A 27,236-nucleotide genomic window follows, 5' to 3' on the forward strand; every position below is an offset into this window, starting at 1 on the left:
TGAGATGAATTAACAGAACACAAAGCAGTTTCCCAGAAAGCTCCTTTCCAGTTTTCAACGGAAGATATTTCCTTTTTCACCATAGCCCTCTATGGGCTTCCAAATATCACTTTGCAAATTCCACAAGAACAGTCTTAGCGAAAGGCTTCTTGAGGGTAAATCTGTAACTCTGTGAGATGAATTAACAGAACACAAAGCAGTTACTCAGAATGCTTCCTTCCATTTTTAACTGAAGATATTTCCTTTTTCAATACAGCCTTCTAGGTGCTTCCAAGTATTACTTTTCGAATTCCACAAGTAGAGTCTTAGAGAAAGGATTCTTGAGGGGAAAGCTGTAATCTGTAATAAGAAATAACAGAACACAAAGCAGTTTCACAGAAAGCTTCTTTGCAGTTTTTAACGAAAGATATTTAATTTTTTACCATAGCCCTCCATGGGCTTCCAAATATCACTTTGCAAACTACACAAGAACAGTCGTAGCGAAAGGCTTCTTGAGGGGAAAGATGTAATTCTCTGAGATGAATTAACAGAACACAAAGCAGTTTCTCAGAAAGCTTCTTTCCAGTTTTAACAGAAGATATTTCCTTTTTTACCCTAGCTCTCTAAGGGGTTCCAAATATCACTATGCAAGTTTCACAAGAGCAGCCTTAGCGAAAGGCTTCTTGAGGGGAAAGCTGTAAGTCTGTGAGATGAATTAACAGAACACAAAGCAGTTTCTCAGAAAGTTTTTTCCAGTTTAAAACGGAAGATATTTCCTTTTTCACCATAGCCCTCTATGGGCTTCCAAATATCACTTTTCAAATTCCACAAGAACAGTCTTAGCGAAAGGCTTCTTGAGGGGAAAGCTGTAACTTTGTGAGATGAATTAACAGAACACAGAGCAGTTTCTCATTAAGCTTCTTTACAGTTTTTAACTGAAGGTATTTTCTTTTTTACCGTAGCCCTCTAAGGGTTTCCAAATATCACTTTTGAAGTTCCACAAGAACAGTCCTAGCGAAAGCCTACTTGAGGGGAAAGCTGTAACTCTGTGAGATGAATTAACAAAACACAAAGCAGTTTCTCAGAAAGCTTCTTTCCTGTTTTTAACTGAAGATATTTCCTTTTTCACCAAAGCGCTCTATGGGCTTCCAAATATCCCTTTGCAAATTCCAAAAGAACAGCCTTAGCGAAAGGCTTCTTGAAGAGAAATCTGTAACTTTGTGAGATGAATTAACAGAACACAAAGCAGTTTCTCAGAAAGCTTCTTTCCAGTTTTTAACGGAAGATATTATCGTTTTCACCATAGAGCTCTATGGGCTTCCAAATATCACTTTCCAAATTCCACAAGAACAGCCTTAGCGAAAGGCTTCTTGAAGGAAAGCTGTAACACTGTGAGATGAATTCACAGAACACAAAGCAGTTTCTCAGAAAGCTTGTTTCCAGTTTTCAACTGAAGATATTTCCTTTTTCACCATAGCACTGCATGGGCTTCTAAATATCACTTTGCAAATTCCACAAGAACAGACTTAGCGAAAGGCTTTTTGAGGGGAAAACTGTAACTCTGTGAGATGAATTAACAGACTTCAAAGTAGTTTCTCAGAAAACTTCTTTACAGTTTTTAACTGAAGATATTTCCTTTTTCCCCATAGCCCTCTATGGGCTTGCAAATATCACATTCGAAATTCCACAAGAACATCCTTAGCGAAAGGCGTCTTGAAGGGAAAGCTGTAACTCTGTGAGATGAATTAACAGAACACAAAGCAGTTTTTCAGAAAGCTTCTTTCCAGTTTTCAACCGAAGATACTTCCTTTTTCACCGTAGAAGTCTAAGGGCGTCAAAATATCACTTTGCAAATTCCACAACAACAGTCTTAGTGAAAGGCTTCTTGAGGGGAAAGCTGTAACTCCGTGAGATGAATTAACAGAACACAAAGCAGTTACTCAGAAATCTTCCTTCCATTTTTAACTGAAGATATTTTCTTTTTCAACATAGCCCTCTATATGCTTCCAAATATCACTTTGTAGAATCCACAAGAAAAGTCTCAGTGAAAGGCTTCTTGAGGGAAAGATGTAATTCTGTGAGATGAATTAACAGAACACATAGCAGTTTCTGAGAAAACTTCTTTCCAGTTTTTAACTGAAGATATTTCCTTTTTCACCATAGCCTGCTATGGGTTTCCAAATATCACTTTGCAAATTCCACAAGCAGAATTTTAGCGAAAAGCTTCTTGAGGGGAAAGCTGTTAATATGTGAGATGATTTACACAACACAAAGCAGTTTCTCAGAAAGCTTCTTTGCAGTTTGTAAAGGAAGATATTTCCTTTTTCACCATAGCCCTCTATGGGCTACCACATATCACTTTGCAAATTCCACAAGAACAATCTTAGCGAAAGGCTTCTTGAGGGTAATGCCGTAACTCTGTGAGGTGAATTAACAGAACACAAAGCAGTTTCTCAGAAAGCTTCTTTCCAGTTTTTAACTGAAGATATTTCCTTTTTCAGCGTAGCCCTCTTTGGGCTTCAAAATATCACCTTCCATATTCCACAAGAACAGCCTTAGCGAAAGGCTTCCTGAACGGAGAGCTGTATCTCTCTGAGATGAATTAACAAAACACAAAGCACTTTCTCAGAAAGCTTCTTTCCAGTTTTTAACTGAAGACTTTTACTTTTTCACCATAGCGTTCTATGGGCTTCCAAATATCTTTTTTCAAATTCCACAAGAACAGACTTAGAAAAGGTCTCTTGAGGGGAAAGATGTAAATCTGTGGAATGAATTAACAGAACACAAAGCAGTTTGTCAGAAACCTTCCTTTCAGTTTTTAACGGAAGATATTTCGTTTTCAACCACAGCCTTCTATGGGCTTCCAAATATCACTTTCCAAATTCCACAAGATCAGCCTTAGCGAAAGGCTTCTTGAGGGGAAAGCTGTAACTCTGTGAGATGAATTAACACAACACAAAGCAGTTTCTCAGAAAGCTTCCTTCCAGTTTTTAACGGAAGATATTTCCATTTTCACCATAGCCCTCCATGGGCTTCAAATGTCACTTTCCAAATTCTACAAGAACCGCCATAGCGAAAGGCTTTTTGAGGTTAAAGGTGTAACTCTGTGAGATGAATTAACAGACCTCAAAGCAGTTTCTCAGAAAGCTTCTTTCCAGTTTTTAACAGAAGATATTTCCTTTTTCACCATAGGCCTCTACGGGCTTCCAAATATCACTGTGCAAATTCCACAAGAACAGTCTTAGCGAAAGGCTTCTTGAGGGGAAAGCTGTAACTCTGTGAGAAGAATTAACAGAACACAAAGCAGTTTCTCAGAAAGCTTCTTTACAGTTTTTAACGGAAGATATTTCCTTTTTCACCCATAGCCCTCTATGGGCTTCCAAATATCACTTTGATAATTCCACAACAACAGTCTTAGCGAAAGGCTTCTTGAGGGGAAGGTAGTAACTCTGTGAGATGAATTAAGAGAACACAAAGCAGTTTCTCAGAAGCTTATTTCCATTTTATAACGGAAGATATTTCCTTTTTCACCATAGCCCTCAAGGGGTTCCAAATATCACTTTGCAAATTCCACAAAAACGGTCATAGCGAAAGGCTTCTTGAGGAGAAAACTGTAAGTCTGTGAGATGAATTAACAGAACACAAAGTAGTTTCTCAGAAAGCTTCTTTCTAGTTTTTAACGGAAGATATTTCCTTTTTCACCTTAGGCCTCAATGGGCTTCCAAATATCACTTTGGAAATTCCACAAGAACAGTCTTAGCGAAAGGCTTCTTGAAGGGAAAGATGTAATTCTTTGAGATGAATTAAAAGAACACAAAGCAGTTTCTCAGAAAGCTTCTTTCCAGTTTTTAACGGAAGATATTTCCTTTTTCTCCAAAGCGGTCTACGGGCTTGCAAATATCACTTTGCAAACTCCACAAGAACACTCTTAGCGAAACGACTCTTGAGGAGAAAGCTGTAACTCTGTGAGACGAATTAACAGAACACAATACAGTTTCTCAGAAAGCTTCTTTCCAGTTTTTACCGGAAGATATTTCCTTTTTCACCATACCCCTCTATGGGCTTCCAAATATCACTTTGCAAATTCCACAAGAACATTCTAAGCGAAAGGCTTCTTGAGGGGAAAGCTGTAACTCTGTGACGTGAATTAACAGATCACAAAGCAGATTCTCAGAAAGCTACTTTTCAGTTTTTATCTTAGGCTATTTCCTTTTTCAGCACAGCCCTCTATTGGCTTCCAAATATCACTTTGCAAATTCCAGAAGAACATTCTTAGGGAAAGGCTTTTTGAGGGGAAAACTGTAACTCTTTGAGATAAATTAACGGAACACAAAGCAGTTTCTCAGAAATCTTCTTTCCAGTTTTTAACGGAAGATATTTCCTTTTTCGCCATAGCTCTCTAAGGGTTTCCAAATATCACTTTGCAAATTCCACAAAAAGAGTCTTAGTGAAAGGCTTCTTGAGGAGAAAGCTGTAACTCTTTGAGATGAATTAACAGAACACAAAGCAGTTTCTCAGAAAGTTTCTTTGCAGTTTTTAAATGAAGATATTTCCTTTTTCACCATAGATCTTTATGCGCTACCAAATATCACTTTGGAAATTCTACAAGAACAGTCTTACCGAAAGGCTTCTTGAGGGGAAAGCTGTATCTGTGAGATGAATTAACAGAACACAAAGCAGTTTCTCAGAAAGCTTGTTTTCACTATTTATCTCAGGATATTTCCTTTTTCACCATAGCCCTCTATGGGCTTCTAAATGTCAGTTTGCAAATTCCACAAGAACTGTCTTAGCGAAAGACTTCCTGAGGGGGAAGCTGTAAGTCAGTCAGATGAATTAACAGAACACAAAGCAGTTACTCAGAAAGCGTATTTTCAGTTTTTATCTTAGGATATTTCTTTTTTCACCATAGCCCTCTATGGGCTTCCAAAAATCACTTTGGAAATTCCACAAGAACAGTCTTAAGAAATGGCTTCTTGAGGGGAAAGGTGTAACTCTGTGAGATTAATAAACAGAACACAAAGTGGTTTCTCAGAAAGTTTCTTTTCAGTTTTTATCTTAGGATACTTCCTTTTTCAACATAGACCTCTATTGGCTTCCAAATGTCACTTTGCAAATTCCACAAGAACAGTCTTAATGAATGGCTTACTGAGGGGTAAGCTGTAACTCTCTGAGATGAGTTAATAGAACACAAAGCAGTTTCTCAGAAAGCTTCTTTTCAGCTTTTATCTTAGGATATTTCCTTTTTCACCATAGCCCTCTAAGGGCTTCCAAATATAACTTTGAAATTTCCACAAGAATAGTACTAGCCAAAGGCTTCTTGTGGGGAAAGCTGTAACTCTGTGAGATGAATTAACAGAAAACAAAGCAGTTTCTCAGAAAGATTCTTTCCAGTTTTTAACGGAAGGTATTTCCTTTTTCACCATAGCCCTCTAAGGGCTTCCAAATATCACTTTGCAAATTCCACAAGAACAGTCTTAGCAAAAGGTTTCTTGAGGGGTAATCTGTATCTCTGTGAAATGAATTAACAGAAAACAAAGCAGTTTCCCAGAAAGCTTCCTTCCAGTTTTTAACGGAAGATATTTCCTTTTTCACCATAGCCCTCTATGGGCTTCCAAATATCACTTTGCAATTTCCACAAAAACATTCTTAGCGAAAGGCTTCTTGAGGGGAAAGCTGTAACTCTGTGAGATCAATTAACAGAACACAAAGCAGTTTCTCAGAAGGTTTCTTTCCAGTTTTTAACTGAAAATTTTTCCTTTTTCAAAATAGCCCTCTATGGGCTTTCAGATATCACTTTCCAAATTCCATAAGAAAAGCCTTAAGGAAACGCTTCTTGAAGGGAAAGCTGTAACCCTCTGAGATAAAGTAACAGAACACAAAGCAGTTTCTCAGAAAGCTTCTTTCCAGGTTTTAACTGAAGATATTTCCTTTTTCACCTAAGCCCACTACGGTCTTCCAAATATCACTTTGCAAATTCCACAAGAACATTCTTAGCGAAAGGACCCTTGAGGGGAAAGCTGTAACCCTGTGAGATGAATTAACACAACACAAAGCCATTTCTCAGAAAGCTTCTTTCCAGTTTTTAACGGAAGATATTTCCTTTCTCACCGTAGCCCTCTATGTGCTTCCAAATATCACTTTGCAAATTCCACAAGAACAGTCTTAGCAAAAGGACCCTTGAGGGGAAAACTGGAACTCTGTGAGATGAATTAACAGAGCACAAAGCAGTTTATGAGAAAACTTCTTTCCAGTTTTTAATGGCAGATATTTCCTTTTTCAACTTTGCCCTGTATATGCTTTAAAATATCACTTTGCAAATTCCACAAGAACAACCTGAGCGAATGGCTTCTTGAAGTGAAAGATGTAACTTTGTGAGATGAATAAAAAGAACACAAAGCAGTTTCTCAGGAAACTTCCTTCCAGTTTTTACCAGAAGATATTTCCTTTTACACCGTAGCCCTCTATGGGCTTCCACATATCACTTTACAAATTCCACAAGATCAGCCTTAGCGAAGGGCTTCTTGAGGGGAAAGCTGTAACTCTGTGAAATGAATTAACAGAACACAAAGCAGTTTCTCAGAAAGCTTCTTTCCAGTTTTTAACTGAAGATATTTCCTTTTTCACCGTAGCGCACTATGAGCTTCCAAATATCACTTTGCAAAATTCACAAGAACAGTCTTTGCGAAAGGATTCTTGAGGGGAAAGCTGTAACTCTGCGAGATGAATTAACAGAAAACAAAGCAGTTTCTCAGAAAGCTTCTTTCCAGTTTTTCACTGAAGATAATTCCTTTTTCACCATAGCCGTCTATGGGCTTCCAAATATCACTTTGGAAATTCCACAAGAACAGTCTTAGCGAAAGGCTTCTTGAGGGGAAAGCTGTAACTCTGTGAGATGAATTAACAGAACACAAAGCAGTTTCTCAGAAAGCTTCTTTCAAGTTTTTAACTGAAGATATTTCCTTTTTCACCATTGCGCTCTAAGGGCATCCAAATATCACTTTGCAAATTCCACAAGGACAGTCTTAGCGAAAGAACTCTTCAGGGGAAAGCTGTAACTCTGTGAGATGAGTTAAGAGAACACAAAGCAGTTTCTCAGAAAGCTTCCATCCTGTTTTTAACGGAAGATATTTCCTTTTTCACCATAGCCCTCCATGGGTTTCCAAATATCACTTTACAAATCCCATAAGAATAGTTTTAGCGAAAGGCTTCTTGAGGGGAAAACTGTAACTCTGTGAGATGAATTAACAGAACACAAAGCAGTTTCTCAGAACGCTTCTTTCCAGTTTTTAACTGAAGATATTTACTTTTTCACCATTGCACTATAATGGCTTTAAAATATCATTTTGAAAATTCCACAAGAACAGTCTTAGCGAAAGGACACTTGAGGGGAAAGGTTTAACTCTCTGAGATGAATTAACAGAACACAATACAGTTTCTCAGAAAGCTTCTTTCCAGTTTTTAACGGAAGATATTTCCTTTTTCACCTTAGCCCTCTATGGGTTTCCAAATATCACTTTGCAAATTCCTCAAGAACAGCCTTAGCGAAAGCCTTCTTGAAGGGAAAGCTGTAACTCTGTGAGATGAATTAACAGAACACAAAGCAGTTTCTCAGAAAGCTTCTTTCCAGTTTTTAACGGAAGATATTTCCTTTTTCACCATAGCCCTGTTTGGACTTCCAAATATCACTTTGCCAATTTGAAGAGAATAGCCTTAGCGAAAAGTTTCTTGAAGGGAAAGATGTAACTCTGTGAGATGAATTAACAGAACTCAAAGCAGTTTCTCAGAAAGCTTCTTTCCAGTTTTTAACGGAAAATATGTCCTTTTTCACCATATCCCCCTATGGGCTTCCATATATCACTTTGCAAATTCCTCAAGAACAGTCTAAGCGAAAGGTTTCTTGAGGGTAAAGTTGTAACTCTGTGAGATGAATTAACAGAACACAAAGCAGTTTCTCAGAAAGCTTCTTTACCGTTTTAACGGAATATATTTCCTTTTTCACCACAGAGCTCCATGGGCTTCCAAATATCACTTTGCAAATTCCACAAGAACAGTTTTAGCGAGAGGCTTCTTGAGGGGAAAGCTGTAACTCTGTGAGAAGAATTAACAGAACACAAAGCAGTTTCTCAGAAAGCTTCTTTCCATTTTTTTAACGGAAGATATTACCTTTTTCACCGTATCCCTCTAAGGGCTTCCAAATATCACTTTTCAAATTCGACAAGAACAGCCTTAGCGAAAGGCTTCTTGAGGGGAAGGTTGTAACTCTGTGAGATGAATTGAGAGAACACAAAGCAGATTCTCAGAAAGCTTCTTTCCAGTTTTTAACGGAAGATATTTCCTTTTTCACATTAAGCCTCTATGGGCTTACAAATATCTCTTTGCAAATTCCACAAGAAGAGTCTTAGCAAAAGGCTTCATGAAGGGAAAGCTGTAACTCTGGAGATGAATTAACAAAACACAAAACAGTTTCCCAGAAAGCTTCTTTCTAGTGTCTAAAGGAAGATATTTCCTTTTTCACCATAGCCCTCTATGGGCTTCCAAATTTCATTGTGCAAATTCCACAATAACAGTCTTGGCGAAAGGCTTCTTGAGGGGAAAACTGTAACTCTGTGACATGAATTAAAGAACACAAAGCAGTTTCTCAGAAAGCTTATTTCCAGAATTTAACGGAAGATATTTCCTTTTTCACCATAGCCCTCTATGGGCTTCCAAATATCACTTTGCAAATTAAACGAGAACAGCCTTAGGGAAAGGCTTCTTGAAGGGAACGCTGCAATTCTGTGAGATGAATTAACAGATCACAAAGCAGTTTCTCAGAAAGCTTCTTTCCAGTTTTTAACGAAAGATATTTCCTTTTTCACCATTGCCCTCTAAGGGCTTCCAAATATCACTTTGCAAATCCCACAAGAACAGTCTTAGCGAAAGGCTTCTTGAGGCGAAAGCTGTACCCCTATCAGATGAATTAAGAGAACACAAAGCAGTTTCTCAGAAAGCTTCTTTCCAGTTTTTAACGGAAGATATTTCCTTTTTTATCATAACCCTCTAGGGGCTTCGAAATATCACTTTGGAAATTCCACAAGAACAGTCTTTGCGAAAGACTTCTTGAGGGGAAAGCTGTAACGCTGTGGGATGTATTAACAGAACACAAAGCAGTTTCTCAGAAAGCTTCTTTCCAGTTTTTAACTGAAGATATTTACTTTTTCACCATAGCGCTACAGTGGCTTCCAAATATCACCTTGAAAATTCCACAAGAACAGTCTTAGCGAAAGGCTTCTTGAGGAGAAAGGTTTGACTCCGTGAGATGAATTAACAGAAAACAATACAGTTTCTCAGAAAGCTTCTTTCCACTTTTTAAGGGAAGATATTTCCTTTTTCCCCATAGCCTTCTATGGGCTTCCAAATATCACTTTGCAAATTCCACAAGAACAGTCTTAGCGAAAGGCTTCTTTATTGGAAAGCTATAACTCAGTGAGGTGAATTAACAGAACACAAAGCCGTTTCTCAGAAAGCTTCTTTCAAGTTTTTAGTGGAAGATATTTCCTTTTTCACCATAGCCCTCTATGGGCTTCCAAATATCAAATTGCAAATTCCACAAGAACAGCCTTAGGGAAAGGCTTCTTGTAGGGAAAGCAGTAACTCTGTGAGATGAATCAGAAGAACACAAAGCAGTTTTTCAGAAAGCTTCTTTACAGTTTTTAACGTAAGATATTTCCTTTTTCACCATAGCCGTCTATGGGCTTCCAAATATCACTTTGCAAATTCCACAAGAGCAGACTTAGCGAAAGGCTTCTTGAGGGGAAAGCTGTAAAGCTGTGAGATGTATTAACAGAACACAAAGCAGTTTCTCAGAAAACTTCTTTACAGTTTAACGGAAGATATTTGCTTTGTCAACATAGCCCTCTATGGGCTTCCAAATATCACCTTACAAATTCCACAAGAAGAGTCTTAGCGAAAGGCTTCTTGATGGGAAAGCAGTAACTCTGTGAGATGAATCAGAAGAACACAAAGCAGTTTTTCAGAAAGCTTCTTTACAGTTTTTAACGTAAGATATTTCCTTTTTCACCATAGCCGTCTATGGGCTTCCAAATATCACTTTGCAAATTCCACAAGAGCAGACTTAGCGAAAGGCTTCTTGAGGGGAAAGCTGTAAAGCTGTGAGATGTATTAACAGAACACAAAGCAGTTTCTCAGAAAACTTCTTTACAGTTTAACGGAAGATATTTGCTTTGTCAACATAGCCCTCTATGGGCTTCCAAATATCACCTTACAAATTCCACAAGAAGAGTCTTAGCGAAAGGCTTCTTGATGGGAAAGTTGTAACTCTGTGAGATGAATTGACAGAACACAAAGCAGTTTCTCAGAAAGCTTCTTTCCAGTTTTTAACGGAAGATATTTCCTTTTTCACCACAGCCCTCTATGGGCTTCCAAATATCACTTTACAAATTCCACAAGAACACTCTTAGCGAAACGACTCTTGAGGAGAAAGCTGTAACACTGTGAGATGAATTAAGAGAACACAATACAGTTTCTCAGAAAGCTTCTTTCCAGTTTTTACCAGAAGATATTTCCTTTTTCACCATACCCCTGTATGGACTTCCAAATATCACTTTGCAAATTCCACAAGAAGAGTCTATGGAAAAGGTTTCTTGAGGGGAAAGCTGTATCTCTGTGAGATGAATTAACAGAACACAAAGAAGTTTCTCAGAAAGCTGTTTTCAGTATTTATCTCAGGATATTTCCTTTTTCACCATAGCCCTCAATGGGCTTCCAAATATCACTTTGCAAATTCCACAAGAACAGTCTTAGCGAAAGGTTTCTTGAGGGGTAATCTGTATCTCTGTGAGATGAATTAACAGAAAAGAAAGCAGTTTCTGAGAAAGCTTCATTCCAGTTTTTAACGGAAGATATTTCCTTTTTCACCATAGCCCTCTATGGGCTTCCAAATATCACTTTGCAAATTCCCCAAGAACATTCTTAGCGAAAGGCTTCTTGAGGGGAAAGCTGTATCTCAGTGAGATGAATTAACAGAACACAAAGCAGTTTCTCAGAATGTTTCTTTCAAGGTTTTAACTAAAAATCTTTCCGTTTTCAAAATAGCCCTCTAAGGGCTTCCAAATATCACTTTCCAAATTCCATAAGAACAGCCTTAGTGAAACGCTTCCGGAAGGGAAAGCTGTAACCCTCTGAGATGAACTAACAGAACACAAAGCAGTTTCTCAGAAAGCTTCTTTCCAGGTTTACCTGAAGATATTTTCTTTTTCACCATAGCCTTCTACGGGCTTCCAAATATCACTTTGCAAATTCCACAAGAACAGTGATAGCGAAAGGTCCCTTGAGGGGAAAGCTGTAACTCTGTGAGATGAATTAACACAACACAAAGCCATTTCTCAGAAAGCTTCATTCCAGTTTTTAACGGAAGATATTTCCTTTCTCACCGTAGCCCTCTATGTGCTTCCAAATATCACTTTGCAAATTCCACAAGAACAGTCTTAGCAAAAGGACCCTTGAGGGGAAAACTGGAACTCTGTGAGATGAATTAACAGAGCAGAAAGCAGTTTATAAGAAAACTTCTTTCCAGTTTCTAACGGCAGATATTTCCTTTTTCACCATAGCCCTCTATGGGCTTCCAAATATCACTTTGCAAATTCCACAAGAATAGTCTTAGCCTAAGGTTTATTGAGGGGAAAGCTGTAACTCTGTGAGATGAATTAACAGAACACAAAGCAGTTTCTCCGAAAGCTTCTTTTCAGTTTTTAACTGAAGATATTTCCTTTTTCACCTTTTCCCTCTATATGCTTTAAAATATCACTTTCCAAATTCCACAAGAACAGCCTTAGCGAATGGCTTCTTGAAGTGAAAGATGTAACTTTGTGAGATGAATAAAAAGAACACAAAGCAGTTTCTCAGGAAACTTCCTTCCAGTTTTTACCGGAAGATATTTCCTTTTTCACCATAGCCCTCTATGGGCTTCCAAATATCACTTTGCAAATTCCACAAGATCAGCTTTCGCGAAAGGCTTCTTGAGGGGAAAGCTGTAACTCTGCAAGATGAATTAACAGAACACAAAGCAAATTCTCAGAAAGCTTCTTTCCAGTTTTTAACTGAAGATATTTCCTTTTTCACGGTAGCGCACTATGAGCTTCCAAATATCACTTTGCAAATTGCACAAGAATAGTCTTTGCGAAAGGATTCTTGAGGGGAAAGCTGTAACTCTGCAAGATAAATTAACAGAACACAAAGCAGTTTCTCAGAATGCTTCTTTCCAGTTTTTAACGAAAGATATTTTCTTTTTCACCATAGCCCTCTATGTGCTTCCAAATATCACTTTGCAGAATCCACAAGAAAAGTCTTAGTGAAAGACTTCTTGAGGGGAAAGACATAACTCTGTGTGATGAATTAACAGAACACACAGCAGTTTCTGAGAAAACTTCTTTCCAGTTTTTAACTTAAGATATTTCCTTTTTCACCATAGCCTGCTATGGGTTTCCAAATATCACTTTGCAAATTCCACAAGCAGAATTTTAGTGAAAAGCTTCTTGAGGGGAAAGCTGTTAATCTGTGAGATGATTTACAGAGCACAAAGCAGTTTCTCAGAAAGTTTCTTTGCAGTTTTTAACGGAAGATATTTACTTTTTCACCATAGCCCTCCATGAGCTTCCAAATATCACTTTGCAAATTCCACAAGAACAGTCTTAGCGAAAGGCTTCTTAAAGGGAAAGCTGTAACTCTGTGAGATGAATTAACGGAAAACAAAGAAGTTTCTCAGAAATCTTCCTTCCAGTTTTTAACTGAAGATATTTTCTTTTTCACCATAGGCCTCTATGGGCTTCCAAGTATCACTTTGCAAATTCCACAAGAACAGTCTTAGCAAAAGGACTCTTGAAGGGAAAGCTGAAACTCTGTGAGATGAATTAGCCAGAACACAAAGCAGTTTCTCAGAAAGCTTCTTTCCAGTTTTTAAGGGAAGATATTTCCTTTTTCACCATAGCCCTCTATGGGCTTCCAAATATCACTTTGCAAATTACACAAGAGCAGTCTTAGCAAAAGGTTTCTTGAGGGGAAAGCTGTAACACTTTGAGACGAATTAACACAACACAAAACAGTTTTTCAGAAAGGTTCTTTAGAGTTTTTAAGGGAAGATATTTCCTTTTTCACCATAGCCCTCTTTGGGCTTCCAAATATCCCTTTGCAAATTCCACAAGAACAGCCTTAGCGAAAGGCTTCTTGTGTGGAAAGCTGTAACTCTGAGTTGAATTGACAGAACCCAAAGCAGTTTCTCAGAAAGCTTCTTTCCAGTTTTTAACGGAAGATATTTCCTTTTTCACCGTAGCCCTCTAAGGTCTTCCAAATATCACTTTGCAAATTCAACAAGAACAGTCTTAGCGAAAGGCTTCTTGAAGGGAACGCTGTAACTCTGTGAGATGAATTAACAGAACACAAAAAAGTTTCCCAGAAAGCTTCTTTCCAGTTTTTAACTGAAGATATTTCCTTTTTCAAAATAGCCCTCTATGGGCTTCCAAATATCACTTTACAAATTCCACAAGAACATCCGTAGCGTAAGGCTTTTTGAGGGTAAATCTGTAACTCTGTGAGTTGAATTTACAGAACACAAAGTAGTTTCTCAGAAAGCTTCTTTCCCATTTTTAATGGAAGATATTTCCTTTTTCACCATAGGCCTCTACGGGCTTACAAATATCACTTTGCAAATTCCACAAGAACAGTCTTAGCGAAGGGTTTCTTGAAGGGAGAGCTGTAACTCTGTGAGATGAATTAAGAGAACACAAAGCACTTTCTCAGAAAGCTTCTTTCCAGTGTTTAATGGAAGATATTTCCTTTTTCACCATAGCCCTCTATGGGCTTCCAAATATTACTTTGCATATTCCACAGGAACAGTCTTTGCGAAAGGCTTATTGACCGGAAAGCTGTAATTCTGTGAGATAAATTAACAGAACACAAAGCAATTTCTCAGAAAGCTTCCTTCCAGTTTTTAACGGAAGATATTTCCTTTTTCACCATAGCCGTCTATGGGCTTCCAAATATCACTCTCCAAATTCCACAAGATGAGCCTTAGCGGAAGTCTTATTGAGGGGAAAGCTGTTACTCTGTGAGATGAATTAACAGAACACAAAGCAGTTTCTCAGAAAGTTTCTTTCCAGTTTTTAACTAAAGATATTTCCTTTTTCACCATAGCCCTCTATGGGCTACCAAATATCACTTTGCAAATTCCACAACAACAGTCTTAGCGAAAGGCTTCTTGAGGGGAAAGATGTAATTCTGTGAGATGAATTAAGAGAACACAAAGCAGTTTCTCACAAAGGTTCTTTGCAGTTTTTAACGGCAGATATTTCCTTTTTCACCATAGCTCTCTATGGGCTACCAAATATCACTTTGGAAATTCCATAAGAACAGTCTTAACGAAAGTCTTCTTGAGGGGAAAGCTGTAAATCTGTGAGGTGATTAACAGAACACAAAGCAGTTTCTCAGAAAGCTTCTTTGCAGTTTTTAACGGAAGATATTTCCTTTTTCACCTTAGCTCTCTATGGGCTACCAAATATCACTTTGCAAATTCCATAAGAACAGTCTTAGCAAAAGGCTTCTTGAGGGGAAAGCTGTAAATCTGTGAGATGATTAACAGAGAACAAAGCAGTTTCTCAGAAAGCTTCTTTCCGTTTTTAACGGAAGATATTTCCTTTTTCACCATAGTCCTCTAAGGGCTACCAAATATCACTTTGCAAATTCCACAAGAACAGTCTTAGCGAAAGGACTTTTGAGGGGAAAGATGTAATTCTGTGAGATGAATTAACAGAACACAAAGCAGTTTCTCACAAAGCTTCTTTCCAGTTTTTAACGGAAGATATTTCCTTTTTCACCGTAGCCCTCTATGGGCTTCCAAACATCACTTTGCAAATTCCACAAGAACAGCCTCAGCTAAAGGCTTCCTGAAGGGAAAGCTGTAACTCTGTGAGATGAACTAGCAGAACACAAAGCAGTCTATCTGAAAGCTTCTTTCGAGTTTTTAACGGAAGATATTTCCTTTTTCACCGTAGCTCTAAATGGGCTTCCAAATATCACATTGAAAATTCCACAAGAACAGTCTTTGCGAAAGGCTTCTAGAGGGGAAAGCGGTAACTCTGTGAGATGAATTACCAGAACACAAAGCAGTTTTTCAGAAAGCTTCTTTCCAGTTTTTAAAGGAAGAGATTTCCTTTTTCACCATAGCCCTCTAAGGGCTTCCAAATATCGCTTTGCAAGTTCCACAGAACAGTCTTAGCAAAAGGCTTCTTGAGGGTTATGCTGTAACTCTGTGAGATGAATTAGCAGAACACGAAGCAGTTTCTCAGAAAGCTTCTTTCCAATTTTTAACGGAAGACATTTCCTTTTTCACCATAGCCCTCCATGGGCTTCCAAATATCACTTTGCAAATTCCACAAGAACAGTCTTAGCGAAAGGCTTCTTGAGGGGAAAGCTGTAACTCTGTGAGATGAATTCTCAGAAAACAAAACAGTTTCTCAGAAAGGTTCTTTCCAGTTTTTAACGGAAGATATTTCCTTTTTCACCATAGCCGTCTGTGGGCTTCCAAATATCACTTTCCAAATTCCAAAGCAACAGCCTTAATGATAGGCTTCTTGAGGGGAAAGCTGTAACACTCTGAGATGAAATAACATATCACAAAGCAGCTTCTCAGAAAGCTTCTTTCCAGTTTTTAACGGAAGATATTTCCTTTTTCACCGTAGCCCCATATGGGCTTCCAAATATCACATTGAAAATTCCACAAGAACAGTCTTTGCTAAAGGCTTCTAGAGGGGAAAGCTGTAACTCTGTGAGATAAATTAACAGAACAGAAAGTAGTTTTTCAGAAGGCAGCTTTTAAGTTTTTAACCGAAGAGTTTTCCTTTTTCACCATAGCCCTCTATGGGCTTCCAATTATCGCTTTGCAAATTCCACAGAATATTCTTAGCAAAAGGTTTCTTGAGGGGTAAGCTGTAACTCTGTGAGATGAATTAACAGAACACGAAGCAGTTTCTCAGAGAGCTTCTTTCCAGTTTTTAACGGAAGATATTTCCTTTTTCACCATAGCCCTCCATGGGCTTCCAAATATCACTTTGCAAATTCCACAAGAACAGTTTTAGCAAGAGGCTTCTTGAGGGGAAAGCTGTAACTCTGTGAGATGAATTAACAGAACACGAAGCAGTTTCTCAGAAAGCTTCTTTCCAGTTTTTAACGAAAGATATTTCCTTTTTCACCATAGCCTTCTAAGGGCTTCCAAATATCACTTTTCAAGTGCCAAACGAACATTCTTAGCTAAAGGCTTCTTGAGGAGAATACTGTAACTCTGTGAGATGTATTAGCAGAACACAAAGCAGTTTCTAAGAAAGCTTCTTTCCTGTTTTTAATGGAAGATATTTCCCTTTTCACCATAGCCCTCTATGGGCTTCCAAATATCACTTTGCAAATTCCACAAGAACAGCCTCGTCTAAAGGCTTCCTGAAGGGAAAGCTGTAACTCAGTGAGATGAATTAGCAGACCACAAAGCAGTTTCTCACAAAGCTTCTTTCCAGTTTTTAACGTAAGATATTTCCTTTTCCACCATAGCCCTCTATGGGCTTCCAAATATCACTTTGCAAATTCCACAAGAACAGTGTTAGTGAAAGGCTTCTTGAGGGGAAAGCTGTAACTCTGTGAGATGAATTAACAGAATACAAAGCACTTTCTCAGGAAGCTTTTTTCCAGTTTTTAACGGAAGATATTTTCTTTTTCACCATAGCCCTCTATGCGCTTCCAACTATCATTTTGCAATTTACAAACGAACAGTCTTAGCGAAATTCTTCTTGAAGGGAAAGCTGTAACTCTGTGGGATGAATTAGCAGAACATAAAGCAGTTTCTCAGAAAGCTTATTTCCAGTTTTAAACGGAAGATATTTCCTTTTTCACCATAACCCCATATGGGCTTCCAAATATCACTTTGCAAATTCCACAAGAACAGTATTATGGAAAGACTTCTGGAGGGAAAGGTGTAACCCTGTGGGATGAATTAACAGAACACAACGCAGTTTCTCAGAAAGATTCTTTCCAGTTTTTAAAGGAAGATATTTCCTTTTTCACCATAGCCCCCTATGGGCTTCCAAATATCACTTTGCAAATTCCACAAGAACAGTATTATCGAAAGCCTTCTTGAGGGGAAACCTGTAACTCTGTGAGATGAATTAGCAGAACACAAAGCAGTTTCTCAGAAAGCTTCCTTCTAGTTTTTAACGGAAGATATTTCCTTTTTCATCATAGACCTCTATAGTCTCGCAAACATCACTTTGCAAATTACACAAGAACAGTCTTATCGAAAGGCTTCTTGAGGGGAAAGCTGCAACTCTGTGAGATGAATTAAAAAAACACAAAGCAGTTTCTCTGAAAACTTTTTTCCAGTTATTAACTGGAGATATTTCCTTTTTCACCTTAGCACTCAATGGGCTTCCAAATATCACTTTGCAAATTCCACAACAACTGTCTTAACGAAAGGCTTCTTGAGGGGAAATCTGTAACTCTGTGAGATGAATTAGCAGAACCCAACGCAGTTTCTCAGAAAGCTTCTTTCCAGTTTTTAACGGAAGATATTTCATTTTTCACCATAGCCCTCAATCTCCTTCCAAATATTACTTTGCAAATTCCACAAGAACAGTCTTATCAAACGGCTTCTTGAGGGGAAAGCTATAAATTTGTGAGATGAATTAATAGAACACAAAGCAGTTTCTCAGAAGGCTTCTTTCCAGTTTTTAATGGAAGATATTTCCTTTGTCACCATAGTCCTCTATGGGCTTCCAAATATCACTTGCAAATTCCACAAGAACAGAATTATCGAAATCCTTCATGAGAGGACAGCTGTAACTCTGTGAGATGAATTAGCAGAACACAAGGCAGTTTCTCAGAGAGCTTCTTTCCAGTTTTAAACTGAAGATATTTTCTGTTTTACCATAGCCCTGTATGTGATTCCAAATATCACTTTGCAAATTCCACAAGAAGAGTCTTAGCGAATGGCTTCTTGAGGGGAAAGCTGTAACCCTGTGAGATGAATTAACAGAACTCAAAGCAGTTTCTCAGAAAGCTTCTTTCCGGTTTTTAACTGAAGATATTTCCTTTTTCACCGTAGCCCTCTATGGGCTTCCAAATATCACTTTGCAAATTCCAGTAGAACAGTCTTAGCGAAAGGCTTCTTGAGGGAAAAACTGTAACTCTGTGAGATGAATTAACAGAACACAAAGCAGTTTCTCAGAAAGCTTCTTTCCAGTTTTTAACTGAAGATATTTCCTTTTTCACCATAGCCCCCTATGGGCTTCCAAATATCACTTTGCAAATTCCACAAGAACAGTCTCATCGAAAGCCTTCTTGTGGGGAAACCTGTAACTCTGTGAGATTAATTAACAGAACACAACGCAGTTTCTCAGAATGTTTCTTTCCATTTTTGAACGGAAGATATTTCCTTTTTCACTATAGCCCACTATGGGCTTCCAAATATCACTTTGGAAATTCCACAAGAACAGTCTTATCAAAAGACTTCTTGAGGGGAAAGCTGTAACTCTGTGAGATGAATTAGCAGAACACAACGCAGTTTCTCAGAAAGTTTCTTTACAGTTTTTAACTGACGAGATTTCCTTCTTCACCATAGCCCTCTATGGGCTTCCAAATATCACCTTGCAAATTCCACAAGAACAGTCTTAGCGAAAGGCTTCTTGAGGGGAAAGCAATAACTCTGTGAGACGAATTAACAGAACACAAAGCAGTTTCTCAGAAAGCTTTTTCCAGTTTTTAACGGAAGATATTTCCTATTTCACCGTAGCCCTCTTTGGGCTTCCAAATATCACTTTGCGAATTCCACAAGAACAGTCTTTTTGAAAGGCTTCTTGAGGGGAAAGCTGTAACTCTGTGAGATGAATTAACAGAACACAAAGCAGTTTCTCAGAAAGCTTCTTTCCAGTTTTTAACTGAAGATATATCCTTTTTCACCATAGCCCTCTATGGGCTTCCAAATATCACTTGGCAAATTCCACAAGAACATTCTTAGCGAAAGGCTTCTTGAGGGAAAAACTGTAAATGTGTGAGATGAAATAACAGAACCCAACGCAGTTTCTCAGAAAGCTTCTTTCCAGTTTTTAACTGAAGATATATCCTTTTTCACCATAGCCCTCTTTGGGCTTCCAATTATCACTTTGCAAATTCCACAAGAATAGTCTTAGTGAAAGGCTTCTTGAGGGAAAAACTGTAAATCTGTTAGATGAATTAACAGAACACAAAGCAGTTTCTCAGAAAGCTTCATTCCAGTTTTTAACGAAAGATATTTCTTTTTTCACAATAGCCCTGTATGGGCTTCTAAATTTCACTTTACAAATTCCACAAGAATAGTCTTATCAAATGCTTCTGGAGGGGAAAGATGTAACTCTGTGAGATGAATTAACAGAACACAGCACAGTTTCTCAGACAGCTTCTTTTCAGTTTTTAATGGAAGATATTTCCTTTTTCACCTATGCCGTCTATGGGCTTCCAAAGATCACTTTGCAAATTCCACAGTAACTGTCTTAGCGAAAGGCTTCTTCAGTGAAAAGCTGTGAGTCTGTGAGATGAATTAACAGAACACAAAGCAGTTTCTCAGAAAGCTTCTGTCCAGTTTTTATAGGAAGATATTTCCTTTTTCACCATAGCCCCTATGGGCTTCCAAATATCACTTTGCCAATTTCACAAGAACAGTCTTATCGAAAGGCTTCTTGAGGGGAAAGCTGTAACTCTGTGAGATGAATTAACAGAACACAAAGCAGTTTCTCAGAAAGCTTCTTTCCAGTTTTTAACGGAAGATATTTCCTTTTTCACCATAGCCCTCTATAGTCTTGCAAACATCACTTTGCAAATTCCACAAGAACAGTCTTAGACAAAGGCTTCTTGAGGGGAAAGCTGTAACTCTGTGAGATGAATTAACAGAACACAACGCAGTTTCTCAAAAAGCTTCTTTCCTGTTTTTATCTGAAGATATTTCCTTTCTCACCTTAGCCCTCTATGGGCTTCCAAATATCACTTTGCAAATTCCACAAGAAGAGTCCTATCGAAAGGCTTCTTTAGAGGAAAGCTGTAATTCTGTGAGATGAATTAACAGAACACAAAGCAGTTTCTCAGAAAATTTCTTTCCAGTTTTTAAGTGATGCTATTTCCTTTTTCACCATAGCCCTCTATGGGCTTCCAAATATTACTTTGCAAATTCCACAAGAACAGTCCAAACCCTTCAAAACCGGTTTGAGCCAGTCTGGTCTTGTTTGAGCCGGTGAAAACCAGTTTGTGGCCCGGTTTTTGCCAGTCTGGCCCGGTCTGGTCCGGTTTGCTCCGGCTTCAGCTGTTCTGGGACGGTGTGGTGTAGTTTCATCCGGTTTGATCCGGTGTGGTCCGGTTTTATCCTGTTTTATCCGGTCAAAACCAGTTTAAGCCAGTCTCTTCTTGTATGAACCGGTCCAAACCGGTTTGAGACAGTCTGGTCTCGTTTGAGCCGGTCTGGTCAGGTTTGAGCCTGTCTAATCTGGTCAATACCGGTTTGAGCCGGTCAGGTCTGGTTTGAGACGGTCAAAGCCGGTTCGACCCTGTCGGGACTGGTTTTAGCCGGTCAAAATAGGTTTGAGCCTTTTTGGCACAGTTTTAGGCGGTCTGGGCCGGTCTGGTCCTTTTTTCTCCTGTTTGAGCCGGTCTGGTCTGGTTTGAGCCGGTCTGGTCTGATTTCAGCCGGTGAAAACCGGTTCGGGCTGGTCAAAACCCTTTTGATCTGGTTTGTTCTGGTTGACGCCAGTCAAAACCGAATCGAACCTGTCTTAGCTGGTCTGGTCCGGTTTGATCTGGTCTAATCAGGTGAAAACCGGTTTGAGCCGGTGAAAACCTGTTTTATCCAGTCTGGAGTGGTTTGAGTTGGTTGAAACCGCTTTGAGCTGGTCAAAACCGGATTGAGCCAGTCAAAACCGGTTTGAACCGGTCTGCTCTGGTTTGAGCCGGTCAAAACCGGTTTGAGCCTGTCTGGTCCGTTTTGAGACAGTCTGGTCTGGTTTGAGCCAGTGAAAACCGGTTTGAGCCAGTTTGGTCTGCTTTGAGCTGGTCAAAACCGGTTTGTGGCCCAGTTTTAGGTGGTCTGTGCCGGTCGGGTCTGGTTTGATCCGATTTTAGCCGGTCTGGGCTGGTCAGATTCTATTTGATCCGGTCTCATCCGGTCAAAACCGGTTTTAGCCGGTCAAAACCGGTTTCAGCCGGTCTGGTGTGGTTTGAGCAGGTCAAAACCGGCTCAGGCCGGTCAAAACCGTTTTGAGCCGGTCTTTTCTGGTTTGAGCCGGTCTGGTCTGGTTTGAGCCGGTCAAAATCTGATTGAGCCGATTTGGCCCGGTTTTAGCCTGTTTGGGCTGGTCTGGTTCGGTTTGAGCTGGTTTGAGCCGGTTTGTGCTGGTGTGGTCCGGTGTGATCCCGTTTGAGAAGGTCTCATCCGGTTTGATCCGGTCTAATCTGGTCAAAACCGGTTTGAGCCGGTCAAGTCTGGTTTGAGCCGGGCAAAACACGTTCGACCTGGTCTGGTCTGGTTTTAGCCGGTCAAAATAGGTTTGAGCCAGTTTGGCACGGTTTTAGGTCGTCTGGGTCGGTCTGGTCCGATTTTCTACGGTTTGAGCCGGTCTGGTCTGGTTTTGACCAGTCTGGTCTGGTTTGAGCCGGACAGAACCGGTTCGAGCCGTTCAAAACCGGTTTGAGCCGGTTTGGTCTGGTTGAAGCCAGTCAAAACCGATTCGAGCCTGTCTGAGCTGGTCTGGTCTGGTTTGATCCGGTCTAATCAGGTCAAAATCGGTTTGAGTCGGTGAAAACCGGTTTGAGCCGGTCTGGTCTGCTTTGAGCTGGTCAAAACCGGTTTGTGGCCCAGTTTTAGCCGGTCTGGTTCGGTCTGGTCCGGTTTGTTCCGGCTTCAACTCTTCTGGGGCAGTCGAGTCTGGTTTGATCCAGTCAAAACCGCTTTGTGCCAGTCAACAGCGGTTTGAGCCTGTCTGGTCTGGTTTGAGCCGTTCTGGTCTGGTTTGAGCCGGTCAAAACAGGTTCGACACGGTCTGGTCTGGTTTGAGCTGGTCAAAATAAGTTTGAGCCGGTTAGGCACGGTTTTAGGTGGTCTGGGCTGGTCTGGTCCTGTTTGATCCGGTTTGAGCCGGTCTGGTCTGGGTTGAGCTGGTCAAAACCGGTTTGAGCCGGTCTGGTCTGGATTAAGCCGGTCAAAATACGTTTGAGCCGGTTTGGCCCGGTTTTAGGCGTTCTGGGCCGGTCTGGTCCGGTTTGATCCGGTTTTAGCCGGTCTAGGCTTGTCTGGTCCGGTTTGATCCTGTCTCATCCGGTCAAAATCGATTTCAGCTGGTCAAAGCCGGTTTGATCTGGTCTGCTGTGGTTTGAGCCGGTCAAAACTGGTTTGAGCCGATCAAAACTGGTTGAGCTGTTCAAAACCGGTTTAAGCCGGTCAAAACCAGATTGAACCGGTCTGGTCTGGTTTGAGACGCTCAAAACCGATTTGAGCCGGTCTGGTCTGGTTTGAGCCGGTCTGGTCTGGTTTGAGCAGGTCAAAACCAGCTCAGGTCGGTCTAAACCGTTTTGAGCCGGTCTGGTTCTCTTTGAGAAGGTTTGAGCCGGTTTGTGCTGGTCTGGTCTGGTATGATCCGGTTTGAGAAGGTCTCGTCCGGTTTGATCCAGTCTAATCTGGTCTCTACGGGTTTGAGCTGGTCAGGTCTGGTTTGAGCCGGTCAAAACAGGTTCGACCCGGTCTGGTCTGGTTGGAGCCGGTCAAAATAAGTTTGAGCCGGTTTGGCATGGTTTTAGGCAGTCTGGGCCGGTCTGATCCAGTTTGATCCAGTTTGAGCCGGTCTGGTCTTGTTTGAGCCAGTCAAAACAGGTTTGAGGCGGTCCGGTCTGGTTTGAACCAGTCTGGGCTGGTTTGAGCCGGTGAAAACTGGTTTGAGCCGGTCTGGTCCAGTTTCAGCCGGTCTGGTCTGGTTTAAGCAGGTCAAAACTGGCTCAGGATGGTCAAAACCGGTTTGAGCAGGTCTGGTCTGGTTTGAGCCAGTCAAAACCGGTTTGTGGCCCAGTTTTAGCTGGTCGGGGCCGGTGTGTTCTGGTTTGATGCGGTTTCAGCTGGTCTGGGCTGGTCGAGTCTGGTTTGATCTGGTCAAAACCCCTTTGAGCCAGTCAAAACCGGTTTGAGCCGGTCTGGTCTGGTTTGAACCGGTCAAAACCTGTTTGTGACCCAGTTTTAGGCAGTCTGGGCCGGTCTGCTTCGGTTTGATCCGATTTTAGGCAGTCTGGGCCGGTCTGATTCGCTTTGATCTGGTCTCATCCGGTCAAAATCGGTTTTAGCCGGTCAAAACGGGTTTCAGCCGGTCTGCTGTGGTTTGAGCAGGTCAAAACCGGTTTGAGCCAGTCAAAACCGGTTTGAGCCGGTCTGGTCTGGTTTGAGCCAGTCAAAACCGGCTCAGGATGGTCAAAACCGGTTTGAGCCAGTCTGGTCTGCTTGAGCCAGTAAAAACCGGTTTGTGGTCCGGTTTTAGCCGGTGTGGCCTGGTCTTGTCCGGTTTCCTCTGGCTTCAGCTGTTCTGGGCCGGTCTGTTGCGGTTTCATCCGGTTTGAGCCGGTCTGGTCCGGTTTTATCCTGTCTCATCGGGTCAAAACCGATTTGAGCCAGTCTGGTCTGGTTTGAGCCGGTCAAAACTGGTTTGATCCGTTCTGGTCTGGTTTGAGCCGGTCTGGTCTGGTTTGAGCTGGTCAAAACCGGCTCAGGTCGATCAAAACCGGTTTGAGCAGGTCTGGTCTGGTTTGAACCGGTGAAAAACGGTTTGTGGCCCAGTTTTAGGCGGTCTGGGCCGGTCTGGTCCGGTTTGATATGATATTAGCCAGTCTGGGTCGGTCTGATTTGGTTTAATATGGTCTAATCTGGTCAAAACCGGTTTTAGCCGGTCAAATCCGCTTTCAGACGGTCTGGTGTGGTTTGAGCAGGTCAAAACCGGTTTAAGCTGGTATGGTCTGGATTGAGCCGGTCTGGTATGGTTTCAGCCGGTCAAAACTGGTTGGAGCCGGTCAAAACCGGGTTGAGCCGGTCTGATCTGGTTTGAACTGGTCAAAACCGGTTTGTGGCCCGGTTTGAGCCGGTCTGGCCTGGTCTGGTCCCGTTTGCTCCGGCTTCAGCTGTTCTGGGCCGGTCTGGTGCGGTTTCATCCGGTTTAAGTCGGTCTGGTCTGGTTTTATGCTGTCTCATCCGGTCAAAACCGGTTTGAGCCGGTCTCTTTTGGTGTGAGCCGGTCAAAACCGGTTTGAGCCCGTCTGGTCTGGTTTGAGGCGGTCTCGTCTGGTTTGAGCTGGTCAAAACCTGATTGAGCCAGTTTGGCCGGTTTTAGCCTGTCTGGGCCGGTCTGGTTCGGTTTAAGCCGGATAGAGCCAGTTTGTGCAGGGCTGGTCCGGTATGATCCGGTTTGAGCCGGTCTGGTCTGGTTTGAGCCGGTCAAAACCAGTTTGTGGCACAGTTTTAGCCGGTCTGGCCCGGTCTGACCCGGTTTGCTCTGGCTTCAGCTGTTCTGGGCCGGTCTGGTGCGGTTTCATCCGGTTTGAGCCGGTCTGGTCCGGTTTTATCCTGTCTCATCCGTTCAAAACCGGTTTGAGCCAGTCTTTTCTGGTTTAAGCCAGTCAAAACCGGTTTGAGCCAGTCTGGTCTTGTTTGAGCCGGTCTGGTCTGGTTTGATCCGGTCAAAACCTGATTGAGCCGGTTTGGCCCGGTTTTAGCCTGTCTGGGCCGGTCTGGTTCGGTTTGAGCCGGTTTGAGCCAGTTTTTGCTGGTCTGGTCCGGTATGATACGGTTTGAGAAGTTCTGGTCCGGTTAGATCCAGTCTAATCTGGTCACAACCGGTTTGAGCCAGTCAAGTCTGGTTTGAGCCCGTCAAAACAGGTTCGACCCAGTCTGGTCTGGTTGGAGGCAGTCAAAATAGGTTTGAGCCGGTTTGGCCTTGTTTTAGGCGGTCTGGGCCTCTCTGTTCCGGTTTGATCCGATTTGAGCCGGTCTGGTCTGGTTGGAGCCGGTCAAAACCGGTTTGAGCCGGTCTGGTCTGGTTTGAGCCGGTCTGGTCTGGTTTGAGACGGTCAAAACTGGTTCAACCCGGTCTCGTCTGGTTTGAGCCATTCAAAATAGGTTTGAGTCGGTTTGGCCTTGTTTTAGGTGGTCTGGGCCTCTCTGTTCCAGTTTGATCCGGTTTGAGCTGGGCTGGTCTGGTTTGAGCCGGTCAAAACCGGTTTGAGCCGGTCTGGTCTGGTTTGAGATGGTCAAAATATGTTTGAGCCACTTTCGCCCGGTTTTAGGCGGTCTGGTCCGGTGTGGTCCGGTTTGATCCGGTTTTAGCTGGTCTGGACTTGTCTGGTCCGGTTTGATCCGGTGTCATGCGGTCAAAATCGGTATCAGCCAGTCAAAAGTGGTTTGACCAGTCTGGCCCGGTTTTAGCCGGTCTGGGCCGGTCTGGTCCTGTTTGATCCAGTTTCGGCCGGTCTGGGCCTGTCTGGTCCGGTTTGATCCAGTGTGAGCCGGTCTGGTCCGTTTTGAGCCGGTCTGGTCTGGTTGGAGCCGGTCAAAAACTGATTGAACCGGTTTGGCCCGGTTTTAGCCTGTCTGGGCAGGTCTGGTTCGGTTTGAGCTGGTTTGAGCTGGTTTGTGCTGGTCTGGTCCGGTATGATCCGGTTTGAGAAGGTCTGGTCCTGTTTGATCCGGTCTAATACCGTCAAAACTGGTTTGAGCCGGTCAGGTCTGGTTTGAGTCGGTCAAAACAGGTGCGAGCCGGTCTGGTCTTTTTGGAGCCGGTCAAAATAGTTTTCAGCCGGTTTGGCCCGGTTTTAGTCGGTCTGGGCCGGTCTGGTCCGATTTGATCCGATTTGAGCCGATATGGTCTGGTTTGATCCGGTCAATATAGGTTTGAGACGGTTTGGCCCGGTTTTAGGCGGTCTGGGCCGTTCTGGTCCAGTTTGATCTGGTTTTAGCTGGTCTGGGCCCGTCTGGTCCGGTTTGATCTGGTCTCATATGGTCAAAATCGGTTTCAGCCGGTCAAAAGCGGTTTGAGCCGGTCTGGTGTGGTTTCAGCCGGTCAAAACCGGTTTGAGCCGGTCTGGTGTGTTTTGAGCCGGTCAAAACCAGTTTGAGCCGGCCTGGTCTGGTTTGAGCCGGTCAAAATAGGTTTGAGCCGGTTTGGCCCGGTTTTAGGCGGTCTGGGAAGGTCTGGTCTGGTTTGAGGTCGTTTTAGCCAGACTGGACCCGTCTGGTCCGGTTTGATACGGTCTCATCTGGTCAAAACCGGTTTGAGCCAGTCAAAACCGGTTCGAGACGTTCAAAAATGGTTTGAGCTGGTCAAAACCGGATTGTACCGGTCTGGTCTGGTTTGAGCCGGTCAAAACCGGTTTGAGCTGGTCTGGTCTGGTTTTAGCCGGTCTGGTATGATTTGAGCCAGTCAAAACCGGCTCAGGTCGGTCAAAACCAGTTTGAGCCGGTCTCGTCTGGTTTGAACCGGTCAAAACCGGTTTGTGGCCCAGTTTTAGGCGGTCTGGGCCGGTCTGGGCCGGTTTGATCCGGTTTCAGCCGGTCTGGGCCTGTCTGGTCCGGTTTGATCCGGTGTGAGGCGGTCTGGTCCGGTTTGATCCGGTGTAATCTGGTCAAAACCGGTTTCAGCCCGTCTGGTCTGGTTTGAGCCAGTCAAAACCGGTTTGAGCCGGTCTTGTCTTGTTAGAGCCGGTCTGGTCTGGTTTGAGCCGGTCAAAACCGATTCGAGCCCGTCAAAACCCGTTTGAGCCGGTTTGGTGTGGTTGAAGCCAGTCAAAATCGATTCAAAACTGTCTGAGCCGGTCTGGTCCGGTTTGATCCCGTCAAAACCGGTTTGAGCCAGTCTGGTGTGGTTTGAGCCGGTCAAAACCGGTTTGAGCCGGTCAAAACCAGTTCGAGCCGTTCAAAACCGGTTTGTGCCAATCAAAACTGGATTGAACTGGTCTGGTCTGGTTTGAGCTGGTCTAATCAGGTCAAAACCGGTTTAAGCCGGTAAAAACCGGTTTTACCCGGTCTGGAGTGGTTTGAGCCGGTCAAAACCGGTTTCAGCTGGTCAAAACCGAATTGAGGCAGTCAAATCCGGTTTGAATCGGTCTGGTCTGGTTTGAGCTGGTCAAAACCGGCTGAGGTCGGTCAAAACCGGTTTGAGCCGGTCAGCTCTGGTTTCAGC

Source organism: Chlorocebus sabaeus, chromosome 18 (genome assembly GCF_047675955.1).
Source record: "Chlorocebus sabaeus isolate Y175 chromosome 18, mChlSab1.0.hap1, whole genome shotgun sequence".
Lineage (NCBI taxonomy): Eukaryota > Metazoa > Chordata > Mammalia > Primates > Cercopithecidae > Chlorocebus > Chlorocebus sabaeus.